Raw genomic sequence first — 17,868 nt, forward strand, 5'->3', positions numbered from 1 at the left:
TTAAACAGAATCTACAAATCAAAACAGTGAGAACTTTTGTTTATCATCCCCAAACAGACCGGCCTAGTTGAAAGTTTCAATAAGACTCTTAAAAGCGTTAAAAACAATAATAATAGTAGCGAACAGCCTCAACTAGGACATGAGGATTCCCTGGGCCCTGTTCACCATTAGGAAGGCTCCCCAAGCTTCCCTAAGCTTTTCACCTTTCGAGTTCCTCTATGGACGCAATGCAAGGGACGTCCTGGACACGTTGCAGAAAACATGGGAGGGAAGGGAAGAGGCCCTCTCACCCCTGTCCCAGAACGCACAACGGATAAAAGAACAGATGGCAGTGGTAAGAGGTGCTGTACACACTCAATTTGCGAAGGTTCGGGAAAATCAACAGACCCAGTATGATAGAAAGGCAATTCACCAAGTCTTGGGGCCTCATCACAAGTCTGGCGGTAACCCTTAAAAGAGGCAGGAACTGAATTAGCGGCACCAATACCACTCCACCCGATCATGAGCTGGCGAAAATACCTCAGACTGTAAATTCAGCTGGCGCTATTACAGCTGGCACGATTACAGCCGGCGCTATTACAGCCAGCACTATCACAGCCGGGGCTATCACAGCCGGCCACACAAGGCGCAAACACAGCCGCATCACAAGTCCATGAACGGCGGTATTAGTGCTAAAAACTGGTGCTAATAGAGCCAAAAACATGGCGCAGTTACCTCCGGCTTCCAGCTGTAGGTAATTGAACACAGGAGGCAGAAATCAAGGCACAGGTGCAACCAATGCACTCCATGCTGCCATTAGCCACTGTGAGCTGGGACAGGCAGTTGTTCATGCTGCGTCTGGAAGCAGAGAGGCAGGAGCAGCAAGCCAGGGCACAGGAGCACGTGGGGGGGGGGGGGAGAGGACAAGGAGGAGAAGGAGAAGAGCACAAGCAAGGCATGCACCCATTGATGGGATAGGCCCTCACTCTGGACCCTCACTGACACCCAGTTGGTGACAATGTACCGCCTGGACAGGGAGACCATCACACAGTTGCTCACCCTAATCCAGGATGACATAGGGAGCAGGATTAACATCCCTACAGCTGTGCCCCGAGTGCTGAAGCTAGTGTCCATACTACAATTTCTAGGTACAGTTAACTTCCAGCATTACATGGCCATGATGCACGGCATGGCACAGCTCACCTTCTCTGCAGTTGGGCCAGGTGATAGATGCCCTCCTGCTTCATGTGTAACACCACATCACACTGCCCACCACCCCAGCCCAGGTGAATGCCATGAAGGCACGGTTCTATGCCATAGCACACATGCCAAATGTGATAGCAGTCCTGGAGTGCACCCATGTGGCATTGGTGGCACCCCTGGCCCATGAAGCAGTGTACAGAGACCGCAAACACTACCACTCCCTCAATGTGCAGGTGATATGTTCACCCAACCTCATTATCACCCACTGGTGCGCCCGTTACACAGGTTCCACCCATGATTCTGTGGTGCTATGGAACAGCACACTCCCAGGATATATGGAGAGGCATTGTGGACAACGGCCGTGGATTGTGGGTGAGTACAACGGGCTGCATGCATGCGCTGTGGAGCACCTGATCAAATGGGGAAGGGGGCTTGTGGACATGAACACTGACACAAAGCATTGCATGATAAATGTCTGCAAGAGTTTGACCTGGCCACCTCCCATACCAGCGTCACAGTACAGCACAGGGAGCATGCACATGTTGCACCCAACATGAGGAATGAGCCCAGGTACACATTTTGTAGGAATTGTAAACACCAAGGTGCCTACAGGTACCAGAATGCAACATGCAAAAAAAGCAATGACTACTGAATAAGTGCCACATAGAACCTCGCAAAGGCAACCCTACCAGTACCGCTGACATGCACCCATGTACACATACCCCCCAATGGCGAACCACTGCACCCAGAAACGTACAGATTGCAGATAGTCAACCCTGCATGCCCTGTGCACCAGAGCAATGCACCCACACAGGACTACCACCATGTCGGCATCCCATCTCACCGACAGACACAACACGTAACATCAGCTTGTAGGAGACAGGGCGCATGTGAATTTAAAACCAGGCATCATACGAGTGACACATTATGCATAGACATAGGACAGACACCTTCCACAGAAATAATGCTGCATATACCTGAGGACCATGTCCATTTCCATAATACTGTAAAAGTCCACCCCCCCATGTCACACAGTCTCGAATGGCTGTGTCTCTCCCCATGCAGATGACTCCGTACATTCGCAGCTGCTTTGGCTTTTGAACCCTGTGCGGGATCCGCAAACACTCCAAGAGACAGCGTACAACCACTCACACAGCAGGGCCCGCATATGCATTGAGCAGACATGTTTCAGCTGCCTTGATCACACTGGGGGGCACTGATGTACACCCCTGAAAAGATTGGCTAAATTGTGCTGCTGTGTTGCATGGACATGCCACCCCCAGAGGATGAGGATGCTGATCATGATGCAGGGGCTGCAGTACGCATCAACAGAGATGATGTCAGGGATTGCAAAATTGCACGCCAGGCCCTCATGGACATTTTTTCTAACACATGTACATGGCACAAAACATTTATCACTGAGCGATACTCACTATTGTAAATAAACACGGCTTTGACACAATCAAAAATGTCCCCACATTGATGCAGTTCAACAGCTTTATTGCTACCAACTCCCCAGTACAATATCAGCCCGCACCCCCTCCCACCACCAACTCCTCAGCACACTATCCCCCATTCCCCTCCTACCACCAACTCCCCAGCACACTATCTCCGCTCCCCCTCCCACCACCAACTCCCCAGCACACTATCACTATCCCCACCACCAACCCTCAGCAGACTATCCCCCACCACCAATTCCCCAGCGCAGTATTCTTCCCCTTCCACCACAAACTTCCCAGCGCACTTTCCTCACTGCCCCCTCCCACCACCAACTCCCCAGCACAGCCACTCAAGGCAACATTTGTCACAATGTTATTTCCGTGGCCTCTATCCACCCATGCCAGACACTGGTGATCTGGCGCCCAATCTGCGATGGGACCGGAGCCTGGGTGTGCTCTACTGCAAGCCCTCAGTGGGTGTAAATAAACTGTAGTGTACTGACAGTGGCCCCCAGGTTTGTGCTGCAGTGTGACCTCTGTGCTGTGATGGATGGCCTCTGCAAGGGACGAGACCCCTTCAGACCCCTGACTCTCTGCCCATAGACAGCCAGGGCGGCAGTACTGACAGCTGCCTCTTCCCGGCTTTTTCCCATGACTCTCACAATCCTGCCGGTGGCCCCTTGCAGGCAATCCCGGATTGCCTGGAGGTATTCTAAATCAGTGTGCCCAATGTCCTCCATCTCCCTTTGTCACCTCTCCATCTCATCCAGCCTCTGATGGATGGTGTTGCTGGGTTGAGTGTGCTGGATGACAGTGGGGCTGTGCAGTGGCTCTGGGCTGAAGTCCGGTGAGCCATAGGATGTCTTGTCCACATCCAGCTCTGGTGTCTGGGCACGCTGGTGGCAGTGAAAGCTCTTAGGGGTTTGTGCCCCTTCTCCGTGCAAAGATGCTGGGCTGATGTTCCCCTGTGACTCAAAAGTGGCCCTGCCGGAAGGTGTGGCCTCTGTGTGGGACACTGTAGCTGCGAGAGTAGATGCAATGGGCCTGGAGGTGCTTCTGGTGGCCTGTGGTGTTGCTCTGGGGCCTGCAGTGCTATCTGTGGTCTTGGACTTGATGGGCAGAGGTGTTCCGCGTCAGTCCATGAGCCTAGGTGTATCCTTTGTGCACCTTTGTGAGGTGGTGATGGTGGCTGCCCTTGAGGGCCTGGAGGCACAACTTCCAGATCGGTCAGCCCCTTCGTCCTCCTCCGTGATGCATGAGTGCCTGTAGGCGACATAGGAAATTCCATCAGGTATAGTTCTACCATGTTTCTTGGCATGCACGACACATTTGCTATGGTACAGAGTGGGACCCCACACACTTGGACTGATGGGCATGGTTGGTGTGGGGACATTGCATGTGTGCACAGCATTGTGGGTATGGTTGTAGCAATGGGTGTGACACATGGCCAGGTGGCCTTTTGTGTGTGTGTGGGGATGGCAGGGTGTCCATGCTGGGGATGATGAGGTATGGCATGCATGCCTAGGGTCATTCATGCCCCCTCATCACCTCCCCGGGTGGCAGACACATTTTCAGTGTGGTTGCTTCATCTATGGCACTGCCATGGCTCTATGGGGCACTGCTATGCAGCCAGCAGTGTTGTGCTGTGGTGTGGTGTACCATGATTGGCTAGCTGTGCCCAAGTCAGTGTAGGGGGCATGCACTTCCATGTGGCTCTTCTGCCGTACCAACATGGTGCAGGCCAACTATGCCCGCAACACGTTGGTGTGACTGCTGTACGGTGTCAGGGTTACTCAGGCACCACATTCTCTCTGGCACAGGGTGCACCAGCAGGGGTGTGGTGTTCAGGGCACGTGGATTGGCCATTTGCCACCCCTTCACACTGCTGTCACACTCAGGGGTGCCCTTGGTGCCATACCCCATGGCTGCTGTGGAGGTGGGCTGATATGGCACCTGTCACTTCACCCTGATTGGCCTGCCCAGCTGCTGGGTCTGCTGACATGTGATCCTGTCCCCTGGGGCGTCTTGTGCTAGGCTGACATTTGTGCATGGACTTGTGCTGGGGATGTGGGGGGTTGACTCCCTTCCTGCCTCCTGGCTGCTGGCCCCCGCATCCACACCTCCAACTCCCTCAATGGACTCCATGTCAAGGACTGTGCTGCACTACTTCCACAGTTCCACCTCCAGTTGCCAGGGACTTCTGGCGGTGTTGGGACAGGTGTCCTGGCACCCTGCCCCTGAGATTGTTCCAGCGCATCCTGCAGTCCTTGCCATCAAGGGGAGCGCATTTTATTTTAAAGCGCTTACACAGCCTGCAGGCATTGAGGCGCTGTTAAAGGAATCGTTTTTTCTTTTTTTTGTTGCGTAATTGTTTAGAATTTCTTTTGTTTTAGTTGCGTATTTTTAACACACTTAAATATCGAGAGGTTTCTAAGCACGGACCCGGGGATCGGACCTGTGTTGCTTCGTGTCTTCTTGCTTCCAAGGTGAACATGTTGCCGCTGAGCTATCCTCCCTGCTGCTGTACAGTTCATCACAGTGTGCCATGACCTCATCAGTGAGGGCCACCAATTCTCCCTCACTGAACTACAGTTTACAGAGATGATTTTTGGCCACCTTGGCTCTGGTTCTCTCCTGTGACATTTTTGATGACTTACAGGTCCGGATGGATGCAGGAAGTGGAGATATTTAATGGATTGTGTTTTTCAAAATGGCCTGCGTAATGCTTCCTGTTCTGCCGATGATGCAATTTGTGCCGGCGCTATTAGCGCCGGGACTGCGTGACGGTAGCGCTATTAGCTCCAGTTTTCTGGCAGTAGTCCTTATTTTGGCACAATTTCCACTGGGCGCCAATAGCGTTACCACCGGATTCAGGGGCGCATTCACACCAGGTTGTGATGCGGCACAGATACCACCGCAAAATCAGGCGGTAACGCTATTTCCACTCAGCGGAAATGATGCGAGATTACTGCCAAGCTTGTGAGGAGGCCCTTAGTACTTCAACCCACTTTACAAAATGTTATCTCTATGGTCGGTCCATATGAAGTGCTAGAAAAGACTGGGCCCTACAACTATAGAAATGCCCAACCTGATAGAAGGTTAAAAACCCAGTTACCATACTAACCACCTGAAAGACTGGAAAGAGGATGTTGTTGAATCTTGCTCTGTGTTAATGTCACCCGCAGGCGTTCCGCTTGGCGGCTTCTCCCGCGTTGGAAATTAGGACACAGGTATGCAGGGCACTAGTCCCTCCTTTGTGTCCATCACGCTTCCTCCTCACGACGCGGGGCCGCTGGGAGTATAATTACCTTCCCGGCCCAGCGGTCCCTGCGTTGCAACTGTCCAGTGGAAGCCCTCGTTGCTTCCTGGTTCTTCGCTCCTACCCCGTTTCAGCTTCCGTCTACTCTGCTCTGCTCTGCTCTCGCGCCCCTTCACGGCGTACGTTTTTTCTCTTTTCTCTCTCTCCTCCAGTTTTCCCTGTAGTCACCGTGCCTCGGCGACTTTTGTTTCAGTTCTCTGCGGTTCCGTCCTCGCGGATAGGCTCCGCCCCTTTTTTCCTTCGTTCCTCTGCTTTCTCTCTGGACTGCCTTGCCGGTGCCTTGCCGGTGTTTTTTTCCTGACCTCCTCCCATTCCTGGTCCTCGCCCCGCTAGTTGCTTGGCTGGCAGGGGTTTCGGGGATTCTTCCACTCAGTAGGACCCCCCTGCTGCTTTGCTGTTCCTGCAACCAACACGGATCCTGCTTATTACTTTCTCCTGCTCACCTGCACGGCCACGTACAATACTACCTTGCTGACAACCTGAGGAGTCCCAGGGTTTTTTCCCCATCAGGGGTTTTTTCCCCTATTTTCGGCTTAGTCCCGGAAGGGAGGTCCCCGGCCAGCTGTTCCCAGCAGCAGTCAAGGTGGCCTCCCTCCGTGACAAGCAGGCACTTCGAAAAAAGGAGAAGGACTATCTTACTCGACGGCGGCTACAGGATCCCAGCAGTAATTCCGGCAGTTCAGGTGAGGAGAGCTGGACAGAAGGGGGAGAAAAGGGAAATCAGGCACCTAAACCATCACAGTTAATGGCCAGTCTATTGTCAGATGGGATCGATGATATCAATCTAGTGCCCCCAGACCTTCCCCTCTGCCAACAGCAGAACAGCCAGGATATTATACAACAATTCCCTGATGTCTTTAGTTGTAAACCTGGGAGAGTCTAAACTATTTAAAATCAAATCCGCACCCCTCCGGGAAAGGTCATCAACTTAAAACCTTACCGGATCACAGAAGCAAGGAAAGAAATAATCCTTCAGGAGTTGTAGAAGATGTTAACTCCGGACATCGTCGAACCATCCCAAAGCCCATGGTCCTCACCAATAGTCCTGGTGGCAAAACCTGATCAATCGTGGAATTTCTGTATAGACTTTAGGAAGCTCAATGCCATATCCCATTTCAACAATTATCCGATGCCCCAGATTGACAACCTTATTGATTGGCTGGGATCGCCTACTTACCTCTGCACGATTGATGTTACCACAGGCTATTGGCAGGTCCCTGTAAATGTGCTGGTCAAAGAAAAAATAGCCTTCTCCACCCCTAAAGGTCAATTCCATTTTAAGGTCCTTCGAGTGGGTTCCAAGGTGGTCCTGGTACTTTCAATTGACCTATGGACCAGGTTTTGCAGCTATATTCTTATTTTGGTGGCGCATATCTGGATGACCTAGTCATCCATATTACGTCATGGTAACAACATAGGTTTCATCTTTACGAAATCACCTTACCACTGTGATGAATCCTACGGATCCCTCAATAAAACCCTGCCTAAAGTCTCCTGCCAGGTGGCCATGGAAAGGAAGACGCTTTCTGTTCCTGACCTTGGGGGTGGTGCTCTGTGAGAGGATCACCTGGGAGGAGACACAGCTCAGAGAGGAGAGGAGAGTTCATGGGATGAGATGCAGTATTTGCCTCCCAATGGGAAGAATCTTTTACATATACCAAGGCATTTAATGGCCTATTGTCGTTATGAGTTGTCTGATCCACGAATTGAACATATTAATGTGGATAAAGCTAATTTAAAATCCCTAAAAAGCTTAAGAAATGACAGCCTGTCTGAGACCTATGAAGTTAAACATCACCCCAACTTCCCGAAGTACAGTGAAAGAAAATCTGTAAATAATGGCTTAAATGAAATGCCTTCATCTTTCTGAGTACATTCTTGTGATATTTCCTTCTTATGTACATATAGAAGAAGTGAACTTGAGTTCAAAAGTAGAAAGATCACTAGAAAACCTAATTTTGCTCCTTCAGTACTGGGTTTGAGGAAGAGTGCTCAAGAGCAATGTGGCAGGAGTGATTAGTTTGTTAAGGCCAATGACCCACACCTGACAGGGGCAGAGAGGCTTAAAAGGCCCCCTCAGGTGCAGATCATTAGCAGAAGCTGTAGTAGCAGCAGCAGCAGCAGTAGCAGAAAGAGAAATCAGCAGCAGGCACATTGTTGGCAGTCCAAACAGTGGTTGGAGGAAAGAGAGGCCACCAGGAACACTGCAGGGCGAATTTCAGCTGCCAGTGCTGAGAGGGTCCTTTTCCCGCTAAAGCTGAGGTGCAGAGGTTGCGCAGCAGAAAGCGTGAAGAAAGAAGGCTTTTCCCCATTGAAAATGAGTTGCAAAGACTGCGCAGCAGGAAGCGCGCAGGAGACCAGGGCTGGGGGCTGGCAAGCACCAGGGGGTCTCAGGAGCAAGTAAAAGCTCTGTGTTATAGTGATGGGAAGGAAGGCAACTTCCGAGAGGAAGTGTGCCCGTTCAAGAAAAGCCAGAGCAGTGGAAGTCCTGTGGCACGCAAAGGGATCAATGGCAAAGGAAGAAGCCGGTGAGTGTTGTAGAGCGCTCGAATCCCTTTCACGTATTGAAGGCATGCAACAGTAGCAATAAGAAGTCGATTGCATGCAAGTGAAATTGCATTAAACCTGACCGTTCGATTGTCGAACAATGAAGGAAACAAAAGTAACACTCGCGTATGAGTGAAACTGGTTAGCCAATATTATTTGAATACCGAACTAAAGAAAACAGCTTAAATATCAATCGCGTCTGCCTAAAAGTGATTGTAAATTGAACACTAACTGAAGAATCCTTCATAAAACAGCAGATTTTTTTTGTCGCATTTAAACCATCAGACTTTAAGATTGTGAGTTTCAGTGAACATACAAGCATCTCCCAAAGCCATAAGTTATACAAACATTGCACAAGCCAATAAGAGACTAACAATAAAGCATGCAATTAAATTAATATATCCAACAAGAAGAAAAGAGGCAAATGAAATGTTTTCACTGGTGAATCTTGTTGATTTGTGATTGTTTTATAAACTTAAAGCTGGTATAAAAATTCCCATTGCCAAAAGGAGGAAAGTTAAAAGTACTTGGTTATTAGTGTTGCAGGAAGACAAGAGTGGCAGAGAGGACACCCTTCTGGAAGGTGAATGTCCAGAAGAAGAAGTGCATTGCTTACATGAAAGGGTTGAAGAGCAGTAATGTGAATCTTGTCTTTTCTAAAATGTTGATGAAGTCATAAAACTGCAAACTGCTGAAGCTGTTGTGAACGTTTAGTTGTCAGTAGATCTAAAACTTCAGAAGTACTGTTGATTGTTGAAAGCTGCCAGGCAGGCGATTAAACTTCCATGTTGAATCCTTATTGGGGAACATTGATTGTTTTTTGAATGATGATTTGTTAAAATTGTTTAAAAATTGTAAAATGGTGCTATACTGATTCCGTATTTGTGATATGAAATTGTATATGAATGTAATTGGATAAGATATGTAGGTTTGTTGTATTTGTGTAAGTGTTTCAGGTTTTAATTAACCAAATACACTATAAATAAATAAAAATACAAAAAGTATCCTTATTGAAGTAGGCCTGGCATGGGAGTAAACCAGGTGGAAGTAGAAGTGCTGTGAAATCATCCTGACAAAGATACAAACTGTGATTTATGGTATTGAAAGGAGAGCTGAGAAAAGCTGATGTCTAGAAGCTATGTTTCTTTGAATCTTATATGTTGCAGCAAATCATCCTGACCAAGAATATCAGTGATGCTATTTGATGAACTAAACATATCTATTCAAAGAAGAAGAGGAATACGTTCTTTGGATTAGTAGAACTTTCTTTGGACAAGTTGGAGGTGCAAATAATTGTGTTGGAACTTTGTTTCAAACCCGGATTTCCTTGTTTCTTTTTGTTGAACAGTGGAACTGAATCCAACTTGAAACCTGGGTAAGGCGAATTCACCCAGGTTATAAAGAGAAACTGTGAATACATTAAAAATGCAATTATTATCTTGTGTATTTTATGTATAATTGTGAGGGACAGACATCCTTTGTTAGGGTGCTTCCTTTAGTTTATTTTAGGCAGGGAAATCCTTGTCCTTGTCAAGGTAGGGATAGTGAGGCGTTTATTGAAACTTATGATTTAATAAAATTGCATTTATTGAAAAATGATCTAAAAGTTGTCTGCTTCACATTTCTGACTCCTCACAGCACTTAGACGAGCCAGCCTAAATGCTAACACTGAGAAATGCCACTTAGCCCAGTCGGCTGTAAAATACTTGGGATTTTTTGTTGGAAAAGGGTTAGTTCAACCCCAGTTAGAAAAGGTCTGTGCCATCCAGGAAACACCTGGCCCAAAAACTAAAAGGGCTTTCTTAGGCCTGACGGGATACTAAAGGAGGTTTATTCCTAAGTATTCATCTTCTACCTCCTGCCTAACCGACATGCTAAAGAAGGTACAGCCCCAAAAACTGCAATGGAAAATGAAAATTCAGGCTAGTTCTGCCACCTTGACATCATTCCTGTGCAGTGAATCAGTCTTAAGGGTGCCAATCCTCAATAAGGACTTTATTCTTCATACTAGTGCCTCTAAGGTGGGAATAGGTGCAGTGTTATCTCAGGAATACGATGGTGTGGATCATCCTGTGCTATACATCAGCCGGAAACTATTCCCCCGAGAGAGAAATTATGCCACCATGGAGCTAAAAGCACTGACAATAAAATAGACCATAGGGCATCTCAAATACTACCTGACAGGTAGAAAATTCCAACTTATCACTGATCACAGGAAGGGAAAGGAACAAGGCAACATAGGTTTTCTGTCGTTTTCCTATTGAACGAGATTTGGAAGTGAACAACATAAGGGGAATGGTATGTGATGAATCCGTAGATGTTGTCACTTCTCCCCGACACGGAGCGTCTTCCCATGAGGCCAGGGAGGTGAGGCTGCTACCCGATAGTCCCCGTGGGTGGGGTATAATGCAGGAGGATCTCATGGGAGGAACTCCCCCTTCAGGGATGAATATGACCCTCTGGGTTGCAGCACTTGTAACATCAACACCCTGCACACATTCTAACATCTCCTTCCTGGAAGAACCTCTTTGCAGATGGTACCACTGTGTACTGCTATCAGGTTAATGACTATAGGGAACCTGAAAGTACTGTGACGAAGAAGAGGCATACAGACATGATGATCACTCTTCAGTACCAAGAGCAACACTCTAGTCTCTCGCGAGGAAGTTAACACTTGAACACTTTACAAACTGAAGAACAACCAAAAGAAAGTGCCCGCCTGGTAAGTCATACAGAGCGGAGACACTGCGAGACACGGGAAGTTGGAATCCTGAGACCGGAGGACACTGGCCAAAGAAGGAGAAAAGCCCAGTCCGATCCTGGAAGAGAGATACTGCACACAGCTCTGGCCACCGAGAGAAACGGTAACACTGCCCAGAGAAGTCAGACCAGTGAGTCCTTGGCAAGTGTTGAAACTGGGGGACCTGGCCTCCTACATTTCCTCCAAGGTCACCCCTTGAGTTCTGCTATCACTCCTTCATCTTCATATTCATCTTCTACTTCAAACTCTGATCTTCCTCTCCCACTGCTTCTATTTCCTCTATTGCCTTATGTTACTGCATTTATTCAAGTCTCACTGCTAAACTCATCCTTTCCTTCCTTATTTAAGCACATCACCATTCTCTGTATCCTCAAAAAACCCTCCCTTGACCCTTTTCTCCCTTCCGCCCACCATCACTCCTCGCTTATATTTCTAAACCTTTGGAGCGCCTCGAGTACCCTCAACATTCCTCTTTTGTTACTTCTAATTCCTATCTTACACACTTTCAATCTGGTTTCCACCCCTGTCACTCCACTGAAACCGCCCTCCTTTCTGTTTGTGATTCACTCCTCTATGCAAAACATTCTTCGCTCTTGATGCTTCTCGACTTGTCAGCCGCCTTTGACATTGTAGATCACTCTCTTCTTCTTTGTTCTCTCTCCTCTCTTGGATTGTATGGGGCTGTCCTACATTGGCTCCAGTCCTACCTGCCTGATTGCATTTATTTTGTTTACTGGGCTGGCAAATCTTCTCTGACTCTATCACAGCATCCCCCAAGGCTCTGTCTTGGGCAAGCTTGCTTTCTGTCTCTATACCTGTCCTCTTGCCTCCATTAATTCTTCCTTTGGTTTGGTTCACCATCTCTATGCTGACGACACTCAGCACGTTCTATCCTTTTCTGCATTCTCCCCCTCTATCCATGCTACTCTGACCCTGTTCTTGACTTCTCTAAGACAGAGGTTTTTTTTCCTTCCTCGACCATCCCTCCTCCACTGTCCCCTGGCTCCATTTCCTTTCCTCCCTCCTTGCTTCCCATCCCTCTTTCAGCCCACAATCTAGGTGCATACCTTGATTCTCCTCTTTCCTTCTCCTCCCACATCTCATTTCTCTCTCGCTCCTGCAGGTTCCACCTGTTTAACATTCTTGAAGCCTGACCTTTTCTCACCATCCGCGCCTCCAAACTCTTAATCTAGTTCCTTATATTTCTCGTCTTTTCTATTGCTTGAGTATTCCTCTTGGACTTCATATTGCTCACCTTAAATCTATTTATAACAGCTCTTCTTGTCTTCTCTTTTCACTTTCCCCTCGTGACTCGCTCTCTCCAACTCTTTTTTTCCCTTCATTGGCTATATTTTCATTCTCGCCTTAAGTTCAACTTCCTCTGTCTTGTCTTTAAGTTTCTCCATAGTATTGCCCCCTTTACCCCTCTTCCTTGCTCTCATGGTATTCCCCCACACAATCTGTCTGTTCCCAGTCTCAGTTCCCTATATCAGTTCCAGGCCACCTTGTGCCCAACCCTGCTTTCGTTCCTTCTCTCTCTTGGCCTCTCTACATTGAAACACACTTATTCTCTCCCTCTGCTCTCTTTACTTCTATGCTCTCTTTCATTCTGGCCTGAAGGCCCATTTACTTTCTCTTTAATTTTGTGGTTTTCTGGTTATTTTATCATTTAAATTGTACTGCTCTGTGATTTTTCTGTTAAGCGCTTTGGTGCAAAGCGCTTTTGAAATCAAAATAAAATACAAATACAAAAAATTCTAGAAACAGCAGTGTTGGGACTACGCCATAGTCTAATCCAGAAAGACAATGGATGGCGTTAAAGGATGTTAATAATTCCCAAGTTGCTCATTTGGAGGCTTATTTGAACATTAGCTGTGCTACCATGAAGGCCAATAATATAGTAGTTTCTGCAATGTATGTCCAAGGTGCTACTATTGCAAGGCCCCCAGATTGCACCACTCTATATTGCACCTGGGTGCCATGACTCCGTTACTGGAAAAAGTAATCACCTACCATCTAATTTTGTGCAGCAGGTGGCCGCCTCACCACACCTGTGCTGCAATTGTTTTTGGGCAAGAAAGAACGTAATTAATAATACATAATTGACATACTCAGGCCTTCAACCTCTAGAGTCAGGTGGAGTTTCACTTGCCTATTATGGTCTCAAAACATAGTTTCATTTTTTTTGCATATTAATGTATAAACTATTTAAGCTACATCAATCACTTAACAGATAACATTTATACTGAATGCCAGAGGAAGGTTTGAACATAGGATTCCATGCAAAGAATAATATCCCTGCCCTGTGACCATCCAAAGTAGGCACATCAACCTAAAACTTTGCCTTTGGCAACCGCCATGTTTTTGATATGTATAGTGAGAAAAGGAGGGGAGCAAGAAACAACCCTGCTTCACACCTTGTGGGGAAGGGACCAGTTTGCTATCACACAGTACCTTAAATCATTGCATGATTATTATGGCACAATCTTTGGGCAGTCAGTAACACTGCGTGCATGATTCCCAGTTTCTTTAGGGACTCCCATAGCAAGGCACACATGACTGTATTAAAAGCTGTTTTGAGGTGTGCCAAAAGAATATACAACTACTGCACTGCTTTCTTAGGGCCACAAATCATGCAATTAACAGGAAAACCTGAAAGACTGTCAAAAGTACTAACACCTCTCCTGAATCCTTCTTGAAGATGTGCTAGCTGTCTTGTGTCTGCTGTCCATGACTCAATATGAATAAGAAGAAATGTGCTAGATACCTTAGCAAGGGAGTTGAGCAAAGAGCTGGGACGATAGGTTGAAGGGACCCTACACCAACCTTTTTAGAAATGCGTCCAATTTCTGTCCTCTACTCGCTATAAGGGTATATACAAAGATCTTATTCAACTCACCAAACATTTTAGAGAGACAGAGAGCCCATACCATATGTCCTTTCTTGAATGATTCAATAGGCAGGTAGTCGGGCTCAGTGTTTTACTAATTTATGATGCGATCAAAGCATCCTCTATCTTGGTTCTAGGAAACACCAAGGCATTGATGGCTTGGTTTAATAATCTTGAACAAGATTACACCTCTCATCGTTAGTCGGAGGGGCTAAATGACAGAAGATTGAGAGTCATTGAACTACTTCTCCATAATATTATCATCAGAGGTTCTCAAGTCCGCACTGAAAAGTACAAAGATAATATAGCACATTACTACTGAAATAACACAGGAATAACAAGATTTACATCTGACGATAGGACCTGTGTTATCTCAAAACAAATAGTCTTATACCTCTTGTGTAGGTCAAGTAAAAGCTATCAAAATAACGAGATGCCTAATAAGCAATAACATATTCCACTTGCTTCTAAAATTTTAATTTCTGTTCACTGTACAGTTGGCAGGAAGGAAACGTTTAAGACAAGAAAATGCTTTATGGAAAAGATGAAATGCTTGCTGAAGCTGGTTTCGGATCATGAGGTAGCAGGAATCATAGGATCCTACCAACTGAAGTGTATTATTTTCCAGACTTCAAGATGGCAGTCTTATTTCCACTGGCCACAGAATGTGTTTCCAAAGCTTGCTTCTGTCCCAAAGTGACAATTGCCTTGGATTCTTCTTCAGTTAGGAGGGGGGATGGCCATCATTTTCAGCGAAACCATTTCCGTGCATGCATTGTACATGTGTACTTATGCTCTTTAAAACAGTTGGCTTTTAAGATCCAGAATTCGCCTGAGAATTACATACAAATGGTAAATATGTGTATGCCTCCTCGATTATCACACACAATTTTTGAGTGTTTTTTAAGTTTTAGGTGATCGAAGCTTTAAGAACTAAGAAGTAAGAGTTCTGTGATCTTCTTCATGCACCTGGCCATAAAACATATTAAGGGGATTTTCATTTTCATATAGATTGTGTAGATAACACAATAGGGAGTTTCATTTTTAGAGTTGTTAGATGGAGATGTTAAGATTTACTTCCAATTTAAATCGACCCACCCATATATTTGGCAATGAATTGGACCTTGTTTTAGATGAAGACATTATTATTTTAAATGAAGTTATGGTTCCAGCCACTTGTGTTACACACACGAAACAGTGGTCTCTTTGGTCCCGGAATCGGCTCTGTGGTTCTATTCAGAGCAGTATCTTCAACATGGCGGATCACAGTGCAAGCAGATCTGCGATCACCGTTCCAGTCTTTTCACGTTCGCCAGAGGTGCGGCGTACCGCTCACGTGATCCCTCATATGACGCAAAGGTTTCCAGCTCTTCGTGTCGCTACTGTTCTAGCTGATGCTCCGTGAGTTCGCAACTAGATTGTGCCCTTCAATACCTTGGTAAACCTTTCACACTCCTTACTAATACTCCTTACTAATACTAACTCTGTCTTTCTTCAAACTTTCCAGATCCTTCCCGCAGCATTCTCTGTTCACCCGATCCATCCGGTTCCTACCTGCGCCTCGTTTAGAGACGCCGTTTCTAGTTTTCCAAGCTACAGTCTTTCGGGTAATATCCAGTTCCCGCCTGAGCTACATTCTAAGTGTTTCTCCGGGCTTCTTAGGTTTCTGATTAAACGAGTTCACTCACCTTTACCTCTTTTTGGCAGAATTGTCACCCTGTCACTCTCTCTGGTTCCCGCCTCTCCGGCTTCTCTCCTGGTATTCCAGACTCGGCAGGTTAAGAGGTTCGGGGAAAGTATTACTAATACGTACCTGCTTCTCTTCATCCTTTCTGAGTTCCTCTTATTCGTCTCTTCCGATTGTCACCCACTCCAGAAGAAGCCTTCCCGCCTTCGAACTTTCTTTGCATCAGTGACAACATCCTGCAAGCCACACTCAAGCCATCGGATTCCGCTTTCGACCAGGGTTTTTTTCCTCAGAGGGTTTCCCTGACTGGCGCGCACTTCCTCTCAGGGTTTTGTTACCGGGTAGCGAGTGGCGCGTTGGTCGGAGAAATTCTTGCTTTCAGCATTGGCTTCCCATTGAATATAAGTCTGCTCAGGTGAGAATTCAATTCCTATCAAACTGTTTATTGGTTTAATTAACCTTGAAGATATATTGTGATAACAGATAGCGACGCCCACAAAAAGCCATGCAAACAATGTCCTTAGAGATGCAAACCCTCAAACAGGATAACGCACAATTGCGACAACAGGTTGCTAATGCTTTTTCAGATTCACCCCCATTAAGTTTAAATACTGGCAAATTTGACGGAGATCCACACAAACTCAAGGAGTTTCTTGATAGCTGCACTGTGCAATTTACCTTTAAGCCCCGCTTCTTTCCTATGGACAAAGACAAAATAGGCTTTGTGATTTCTCATCTGGCTGGGCCTGCTTTAGCTTGGGCAACACCCTTAGTGATTTCAAATAATGTGATCTTGGACTCGTACCCTGCCTTTATAAACAGCTTGAAATTGATGTTTAGTAGACAAGAGATCTCGATATCCACGCAAGAAAAACTGCAAGATCTGAAACAAGGTAGTAAAGACCTTTTGACCTATATCACACTCTTCAAGCAGCTTTCCTCTGAGTTGGGGTGGCCAGATGACGGGTTACTCACATTATTTAGGCGAGGTCTATCTGAAGAGCTTAAAGATGAGGTTGCGAAAGTTCCTCGTCCAGCAAATTTAGCGGATATGATAACTCTCGCCATGCAAATCTACTACCGCTTACATGAACGATCACATGAAAAGAAGAAGACTAGAGGGATACGATCCCAACTCGATTATCACTCTGTAGCGAGTAAACCTGTAGTTACTGATGAACCTATGCAAATAGGAGCAGTGTGAGGACCCCTATTCGTAGCAGAGAAAGAGAGAAGAAAGAGCTTGGGGTTATGCATGTATTGCAGAGCCTCATCTCACATGTTACGAGATTGTCTCCTAGTCCCTCCCTGACGTACTCCGGCTGTGGGGTCGGGAAACTTCAAAGCCCTACCGCAAGGGGAACAACGGTAAGGGTGCAAGAGTCTGTTTCCCCAAAGAGGATTAACTTAAACCTGGACACTGCTGCAACAACTCAGAATATGGTCATTATTTCTGTAACTCTTGTTTTGCCCACGCAGGTGGTACAAAGTGCACCTGCATCAATTTGACTGCGGAGCAGCAGGACATTTTGTAGACGATCAATGGGCCAATAAACATGGAATAAATTGTGTACCCAAAGCTATGATCACTCCCATCGAAGGAGTCGATGGTCACCCGCTAAGTTCAGGTCCTATCCGAGAACAGACAGAACCGGTCGTCTGCCAGATTGCTTCACATAAGGAAACCATAGTTTTTGACCTAATCAAGGCAGCCCATTTTCCTATTATATTGGGTCTCCCATGGTTAAGGAGGCATAGCCCCTTTATAAACTGGATGGCAGGTACTCTCTTCCTCGGCTCTGAATATTGTGTTAGCCATTGCTTAGCCAAGGAATCCGTAGGCATATACATCCCCACTGAAAACTCGATCTCCCCTCTAGTTTCCACAATAAATAACTTGGAGGTTATCCCAGAATGCTATTTGAAGTATCAGTCCGTGTTTTCCAATCCCGAGTTCCCTACCCTACCACCTCATAGGAGAGACGATTGTCATATTGAACTTCTTCCTGACAAACCTATTCCTTTTGGGAGAATGTATGCACT

Source organism: Ambystoma mexicanum, chromosome 4q (assembly GCF_040938575.1).
Source record: "Ambystoma mexicanum isolate Mex_15411 chromosome 4q, UKY_AmexF1_1, whole genome shotgun sequence".
Taxonomy (NCBI): domain Eukaryota; kingdom Metazoa; phylum Chordata; class Amphibia; order Caudata; family Ambystomatidae; genus Ambystoma; species Ambystoma mexicanum.